Raw genomic sequence first — 8,740 nt, 5'->3', positions numbered from 1 at the left:
TGTACTTTTAAAATACATGATAGTTAAATTCATAAATTAAAATTATAGAATAAAAATTTTTAATAAATTAAGTTAAGATCTTTACTTTCTATAGAGATATTCATGAGTCAGGTTAAATTAAATTTATCTTGTCTCAGATTAAACTATAAATATTGATTGGGTCTAATTTTTTTATATTTTTATTCAAATTCTAGAGTCAATAAAATCTCATTGCTTTTGGATTACAATAAAATCGGGTGGGTCTAAATAAGATAAAAAAATAAGTTTAGATAAAGTTTAAACTTAAAATAAAAATAAGTTGATACCAATAAAACTTAAAATACAAAATAAAAAAAATTAACACAGATTTATTTTAAACACAAATTTCAACTTATCTATTTGCAAGAATATATCCATATACCAAGAATCAAATTTATTCTCTACCACTAGAATTGAACTACAAATCAAGTATAAGCTCACTCAGCTAAAATTAAATTAGTTAATGTTGCTAAGGAATTTTTTATGTATTATAGTATTTAAAAAATATTTAGTGTTTAATTGCTCTAGGTTAAATAGTTAATATTATCTAATTTAAAAATATATAAATTAATTAATTTTAAATATAAATGTTATCTAAATTTTTTTTATCAATAGTAGATATAGACTTACTTGTTGTAATTTTTTTAAGTAGGAGTACATAAAGAGTACATAGTATATAAAGTGTAATAACTCAACGGTTTGACCATTTATTCATCTTATGTGCTACCATATGTCTCTACAAGTACAATTACCATCAACAAATCTGTGGTATATCTGTTAACATCCCTCACAATAATTTCCTTCTCTAAAATTCTGGTCATATACTTAAAAGCTTCATGACAATCCTTACAAATCCTCAAATTCTTTACAATTCTCAATGGCTTGCCTGGTGGTGCCAAATGCCACTGCCAACTTCTCGCTGTGATGCCAAAGAGCCTCCTTTCTTTTTTCTTCCTCCACATTGTGCAATAAGTCATCCCAAATTGGAACATATCCCAATTTCTCAATCTCCCCCATGATCTCTTCCAACTTACGATAAATTTCCGCGGATCTCTCATGCTTCCAGTCCCCTGCTGCAAAAACATGTACTTTTCCCTGAACTTCAATCCAACTCCTCCCTCCTTGTTTCTTAACCCTCCTATCTCTCAACATCTTCCTCAATTCCCCAACATCATCCCATCTTCCTGCAGCTGACAATACATTGGCAACAATAACATAAGCAGAGTCATCAAGCGGTTCAAGTTCCAAAACCCTCCTGGCCATAGACCAAGCCTTATCGGCTTCACCATGAAAAGCACAAGCTGATAGCAAGGCTCGCCAAACTGCAGCATCTGGCTCATATGGCATTGTCAATGCTATCCTCTCTGCCTGTTCCAAGTGCCCAGCACGGGCCATTGCACCTACCAAGCAAGTATAATGCACCAGAGTTGGCTGCAAACCATAATCCACTTTCATCCTTGTCAACCACTGATCAGCCTGAAGAAACATTCCAGCATTATAGAATGCTGTCAACATTGCCAGAAAACTATACTCATCCGGCACCAGTCCTTGGCATTCCATTGAATCAAACAGTTCAGAAGTAGATTTATGATCTCCTTGCTGGGCATAACCGGCCATCATAGCATTCCAACCCACTAAATTCATCCAAGCCAAATTATCCTCAAAAACCTGCCTTGCATTCTCAACAACGCCGGCTTTACCATAACCATCAACCAGAGCACTACCCACCACCACATTTGAATCAAACCCAGCAACAACCGCATGCCCATGTATCATTCTACACTGCTCCAATGCTGCCAGCTCAGCAGCAGCACGCAGACCCCCCGAAACGCTATGCTCTGTGGATGCAAAACCACGATGCCTCATGTCGGCCAAAACCAAAAGCGCATCTACAGAGCGGGAATTTTGAGCTAGACCCACGACCATAGCGGAATAACAAACACTATCTCTATCAGGTATTTCATCGAATACCTTGTGTGCGTGGTGCGGCATACGACACTTAAAGTAAAAGCTGAGTAGCGCAGAACTGACAAAAGGATCACTGGAAAGGGCGAGCTTGAGGGAGAGGGAGTGGAGGGAAAGGGCAAAGGAAAAGGCAGAGAGTGCAGCTTAGGTGCGGAAGAGGGAGGCAAGGGTGCGATTGTTGGGGAGTGTTGGGTGGCGAAGCATGGAAACGAAGTAACGGAGGGCGAGGAGGGTATTGGAGTGGGCGGAGACAAGTGCGGTCCATGACACAACGTTGGGACTCCGGATTTGGCTGAACACGCGGACAGAGTAGGACGCCAAGCTCTCCAATTTCGAGTAAAGCGTTACCAGGTTGTTGAATGTCGCACAATCTGTTACAACTGATTTTATAGCACGTGCGTGAATTGCACGCGGATCGGTCTTACTGGGAGATGGAGACGGTGGCAGCGACCGCGGTGGCGCGCTGAGGTCATCATGTTGCGCCATGATGCTCGCTTTCTCACTCGATCTGAGTTATTACACTTTTATATACTGTGTACTCTTTATCTATTCCTATTTAAAAAAATTATAACAAATAAATTTATATCTACTATTAATAAAAAGAGGCTTGCTACCATAGTTGTAAGAACCGGACCGGTGATCGAACCGGTCAGGTTACTGGTTTATTGGTTTATTGGTTCAACCGATAAACCGTTGGTTAAACCGGTAAAACCGATTTCACATGAATAAAAATAGCAATCCTAAATTTCCTAGTTCTTATTTCCTATTCAGCAAGACAGCAACCTTAAATTCTTAAATAGTTAAATTCCCTATTCAGCAAGACAAGCAAATTCATATTTCATAGATTCAAATCAAGCATATAATCCAACAGTTTCATATTTCCAGTACAAATCAACAAAACATAAATTGATTTACATGAAAAATGCAACAGCCAACAGTTTCATATTTCATGTCCTAATCCAACAGTAAATTTACAAGGAAATTCAACAAGCATATTCAACAAGGAAATTCAACAAGCATATTCAAGTGTAATGTATTCAACAGTTTCAAATTTCAACAAGCATATTCAACAAGGAAATTCAGCTTAACAGAACTTACAGTAACAGAACAGAGCAGAGTGTAATGTATTTCACACAACAATCATTAAACTTCAAGTGCAGAACAGAGTAGAAGCAGATTACAGAACTGGAGCAGTGGAGCTAACCTGTTGACAGAGTCACAGAGCAGTAGCACTAGAGCAGAAGGGCGACGGGGAGGGCGACTGGGCGAGGGCGACGGCGCTGGAATGGCGAGTTCGACTGCGCGCAACGGCCGACCGGCGAGTTCGCGGGTGGCGGATCTGCTGTTCGGAGAGGATGACGGGCTGAGTTGGTTGAGTTGGTTTCTTCAGAGCTCAGACCGCTGGTGAGACGAAGAGGATGACGGGCTGGGTGAGTGAGGTGAGGGCGGCGGACTGGCGGAGGGCTGGTAGGGTTTCGCCGTTTCGCCGTTAGGGTTGGGGGGAATAGCCAAAAGGGGAGGGAAATTGGAACTGCAAACTGGGATCGGGTGGGGCGTGGGGGTGGTAGCCCGTAGGGCTTTTCTTTTTTCTTTTTTTTAAATAAACCAAAACGACGTCGTTTTGGAAAAAGAATAAAAAAAAAATTTCCTGAACCGGTCGGTTAACCAAAAACCGCCGGTTTTCCGATTTTTATCAAAACCGGCCGGTTCAACCCGGTTCAAAACGGTTCTAATCCGGTTATATCACTCAACCGGACCGGTTCTGGATCCGGTTCACCAGTTTTCCGGTCGAACCGGCCGGTCCGGTCCGATTCTTACAACTATGCTTGCTACACATACAAGCCTTTTTGGCTTACAAGCTATACAAGTTGCTCCAAGTCCAAAAAAAAAAACACGCACTCCTTCAACAACACCTTCACTCTTCGTCTTCTTCCTCAATCAAAACGCAAACCAACAAGAAAAAACACGCGCCCCTTCCACAACACGTTCACTTTTCCTCTTCTTCCTCAATCAAGCAAACCATCAAGATTCAAGGGACATTCAAAATAAACTACTACGATTCTGTAAAAATGTTCCAACTCCTCGCAAAGAGTAGAAGAAATCAAGAAGAAAAGATACAAATCTCCATAAAAAATCACTAGAAAAAAGGAAGAAACATTATTCAAGGTAATGTTTTACTGTTCTTCTAGATTTTTCTTCTAGATTGTCTCTGTCATGTGCCTCATCCTTAACCAGCAAAACATTAAAAGATTTCAAGAAGAAATATACTGTCTCCCCTGTTTTGGGTGTATTTCTTAAATTCTTTGGGTGTATTTCTGTAATCCTTTGGGTGTATTTCTGTAACCGTTTGGATGTGTTTTTGTAATCCTTTCTGTAACCGTTTGGGTGTATTTCTGTAACTGTTTGGGTGTATTTCTGTAATCGTTTGGGTGTATTTATGTAATCGTTTGGGTGTGTTTCTGAAGTTCCATTATCTTCAAAACGATTTCAAAGCTTGATTTCAGAAACCATGAAAATTGAAAAAAACGAAGCAAAGAGAGAACGCATGAAGGAGATCCAACAAATTTGGCAAGAAACTCGAAAAAAAAAATGAAATCTTTTGAAAAATGAAATTTATATATTTGTGCGTTAATTGATTTGAATTGATTTAAAATTCTGTTAAAAAGGCACGTAATAAGCAGCGCGTTTAATGGGTGGGTTTCGTTCAGACTTGTAAAGCTTGTAAATGCAAAATACTTGTATGTAGAGATTAATCCTAATAAAAAATAATTTAAATAACGATAAAATTTGTTATAAAAGATAAATTCGACATTTTAATTTTCATATGAAGCCGTTGGTGGAATAGGCCACAGATATAGAATACACGTGTGCTTTACCAAAGTGTGGTGTCAGGCCAACAGAAATCGGACGGTACGACAGGGAGAAGGGATTGACAGCCACGTGTTGCGCAGCCCAAGCTCCCCTGTGCCCTTGAACTCAGCATACCCCTTCTTGCCCTCACTCCCTCTGTCCGAAATCACTCTCATAGTGTCCCTAACCCTCACAACCATTCCATTCTCTCTTCCTCTTCTTCCTTCAAGCTGTTCTTCAAAGTGTATGAAAAAAAAATTAAACAATGTCAAAGAAACACATTGTTAAAGATGTTAATCGTCCTGAATTTTATATTGTAAATTATCTGTGTCATTTTGATTATGTAAGTTTATATTCTTAAACTTTTTTAAAATTCAGAATTAGCATTATTTTTGTTAAGAATTTTTTTTAGTATTATTGTTAGAAATTGAAGTTAGGTATATATATGACAGAATTATTATTATTATTGTTAAAAATTTAAAAATATATGTTTAAATAATAGTTAGAGTTGTATGTTTAGATGTTATTAGTTAGAGAATATTTTAGAAAATTTTTGTAATAATTTTTAAAATTTTAATTAATTAATTAACTTTTATGATTAATTTTAGAAATTATAATTTTAGGAATTATGATAATTTTTTGTTATTATGTTTAGATGTTGTTAGTTAGAGAATATTTTAAAAATTAGCTGTAGGAAATATCATGATTAGTTTTATGATTAGTTTTAGAAATTATAATTGTAGGAATTATCATGATTTTGTGTTAGTTATTATTAATAGTAAGTTACAAAGTGTAGTTAGTGGTATAGGAATTAGTATTACTCATCGGCAAATTATGTATGACTAAAATAGTTCAATGCTTACCTTAATAGTTCGATGACTAAAATAGTTACTCTAATTAAAAAATTATTAAATCTTAGTAGGGAATTAGTCATTATTAATGATTTGACTAATAGTTCGTTATGTTTTTGTAGAATTTATGAATGTTGACATGTGATCACTCAGTGTCTCCGGATCGGTATCATCCTAATGTGGAGGAACATTTAGAGTCTATTGGTTTCTATTATGCTTCTCAGATTGGAATAGTTCAATGCCAGAAAGAACTGGTAAATGCTCTAGTCGAAAGGTGGCACTTAGACACACACACCTTTCACTTTCCGGTTGGTAAGTGTGCAGTGACACTGGAGGATGTAGCCGTTATTCTTGGTCTCCCGACGAAAGGTCTTCCGGTGACAGGAATCACGTTGAGCAGGTTCAAAGTCTTAGAGGGTGAGTATTTTCACCAATTTGGGGTTGCACCGAGAAAGTCTGAGTATAGAGGAAGCGGCATAAAATTGACCTGGCTTCGGGATCTAAAAGAACGTTTACAGTTGATTGACGAAAACAGTGTTCAGAGGTATGTGAAGTGCCACATTATGCTATTATTGGGTACGATCTTGCTTGGAGACAAGTCCGGCGCATCTGTGTACTGGAAGTATCTGCCTTTACTCCGTGATTTTGGTTGTATCGGACAGTATAGTTGGGGATCGGTATGCCTAGTACACCTGTACAAGTCAGGACATCTCGTTTTGACTGTAAGAAAATCGATGGTCCACTAACACTCCTGCTAGATTGGGATTGGATCTGCCTACCTTATCTTGCTCCGGTTCCTAGGGAACCCCACAGTTTTCCGATTGCAAACAGGTAACAGTATCAACTTACCTAGCATGTTCATATTTATATTTAAATTGTGCTAATGAAATAAATCATTTTAGGTGGCGTAACTGGGAGCGTGGCGATCGACGCTATAGATATCTTAGTCACGCTCACTTTAGAAAGTCATTAGATGAGCTTCAGGAAGGCCAGGTGTATTTTTATCATGGTTCTGAAAACCGAACCGGACCGGCCGGTTCAACCAGAAAAACTGAGAACCGGTCACTTAGCCGGTCCGGGTAAGGTTAGAAACCGCCTGACAAAAAACTGGTGAGAAAACCGGTCGAACCGGCGGTTAACTGGAAGAACCGTCCGGTTTTTTAGCGGTTTTTTTATTTGGATAAACTTCAAAACGGCGTCGTTTTGAAGGTAAAAAAAAAAAAGGAAAAAGAGAAGCTAAACGCACGAAGCCACGAACCCTAATCTCAGTCTCTCTCAACTCTCAACTCTCACACTCTCACAAGTCACAAGAGACACCATAGCCACCACGGGCAGACCCACCGTCGCATAGCCACCCACGATGGAGCAGCCCCTCTTCGCCGTCGCGTTGCCACCACCATCGCCACCGCATTCCACCACCATCGCCATCGCATCCCACATCCCACAGCCCCTCTTCGCCATCCCACAGCCCTCCAGCCACCGCAGCCACTGCACCCCGCAGCCCCCAGAGCCCCGCAACCACGCTTCATTGTCATCGAAGAACTCGTCTCCTCTGGGTAGAGCGCGCTCTCTTTCTCTTCGCCGGTGTCACTCCCTTTCCTCCTCGCCGCCGGTAAGCACTGTGGCTTTGATTTTGATAATACTGTGCTCGCCGGTGTCGCCTCCTCCTCCTCGTCTCCTCTGTTTGCTGGTTTTACTGTTACTAATTGAGTTGCTGATTTAGGGTTTGTCATTCTGAGTTACTGATTTTGTTAAATTTTTTGGAAAGAATTTGTTGTTGATCCTCATATTTGTGTTACTGATTTTGTGAATTTGTTATTTTATTCTGAGTTGCCAATGTTTATGAAACTTGTGCTTATTTTGTTAAATTTACTGGAAAGAATTTGTTGTTGATCCTCAGATATTTGTGTTACTGATTTTATGAATTTGTTATTTTATTCTGAGTTACCAATGTTTATGAAATTAGAGTTGATTATAATGATCCTCAGATTTTGAATTGCCCTTTTGTTGAATTTGGAGTCTGATTTCTGGACAGAACTTTTTTGGTTGATTGTAACCATTGTAAGTTGCTTTTTTTTATTTTTTTTATTTTATTTTTGTTGATTATAATTATTCTGAGTTGTTTATTAGAATGATTTTAGAATAATTTGATATTTTTTGGATTAAGTCTGAGTGGTTGTTAATTATGATTTGTGATGAAGAGTTTCTTTATTTTGGTTTTACAAAGCATGAAACCCAGAACATCTCAGTTCTATTGGTAAAAAATTATAGGATGAATATATATGTTTAAAATTATATATAATTTTTTAATAATTTTTTTTAATATTTAATTAAACCGGTTGAACTCCAGTTGAATCCCGGTCAAACCAATGAACCATTGAACCAATGACCTCACCGGTTTATTGACCGGTCCAGTTTTCGCAACCTTGATTTTTATTAGAGAAGTATTTGTTTCCTATTTAGTGTTACTATTATTTGGCTTGTAATTATCTGTCTCTTTTATTGTGTGCAGTTTGTGTGGGTTGCTTATGGTGTTGATCGCATTGATCCAGACATAATCTCAGAAGACATCAACATGCACTCAGTTGTGTGGAGCGCTCTAATGCAGTTAATAATTCCAGAAGACTCTATGCAATACCCGGATATCAGTTACCAATTCATCGCCTTGATATGCAGACATAGTCTCAAAATGGACGACTTCTAATGGCTCCTTATGACACACGGCCTCAAACCATATGCGCAAACCTTCGTACGATGCTTCCCAACCTCCAAATATTTTTTTCCACTGATTTTTGCTTAGCCAACCATGCTTTTCGATAGCTGATGGTGTAATTGAACTTCGACTGCACTTCCACAATAACTGATTTCACCTTTATCGAGGGGTCAGCCTCAACCAACGGCTTTATTGCTTCTGCAATTGTGTTCGAATCCAGCTTCGAATGATCCTGAGAAATTGTGGCTCTAGTACAAGTGTGACTACCGTTGTACCTCCTTATAACCCAACAGTACTTTCTGCTGATCATGCTAACCCTGATAAGCCAATCACACCCTGATCC

At 38.6% G+C, this 8,740-nt stretch overlaps 1 pseudogene; it reads right to left on the bottom strand.

The window, feature by feature from the left end:
• LOC107624985 lies at positions 694–2,504 on the bottom strand (annotated as a pseudogene).

This window comes from Arachis ipaensis, chromosome B02, assembly GCF_000816755.2.
Source record: "Arachis ipaensis cultivar K30076 chromosome B02, Araip1.1, whole genome shotgun sequence".
In the NCBI taxonomy this organism is placed as follows: Eukaryota; Viridiplantae; Streptophyta; class Magnoliopsida; order Fabales; family Fabaceae; genus Arachis; species Arachis ipaensis.
This window is presented reverse-complemented; position numbering and strand designations above follow the sequence as displayed.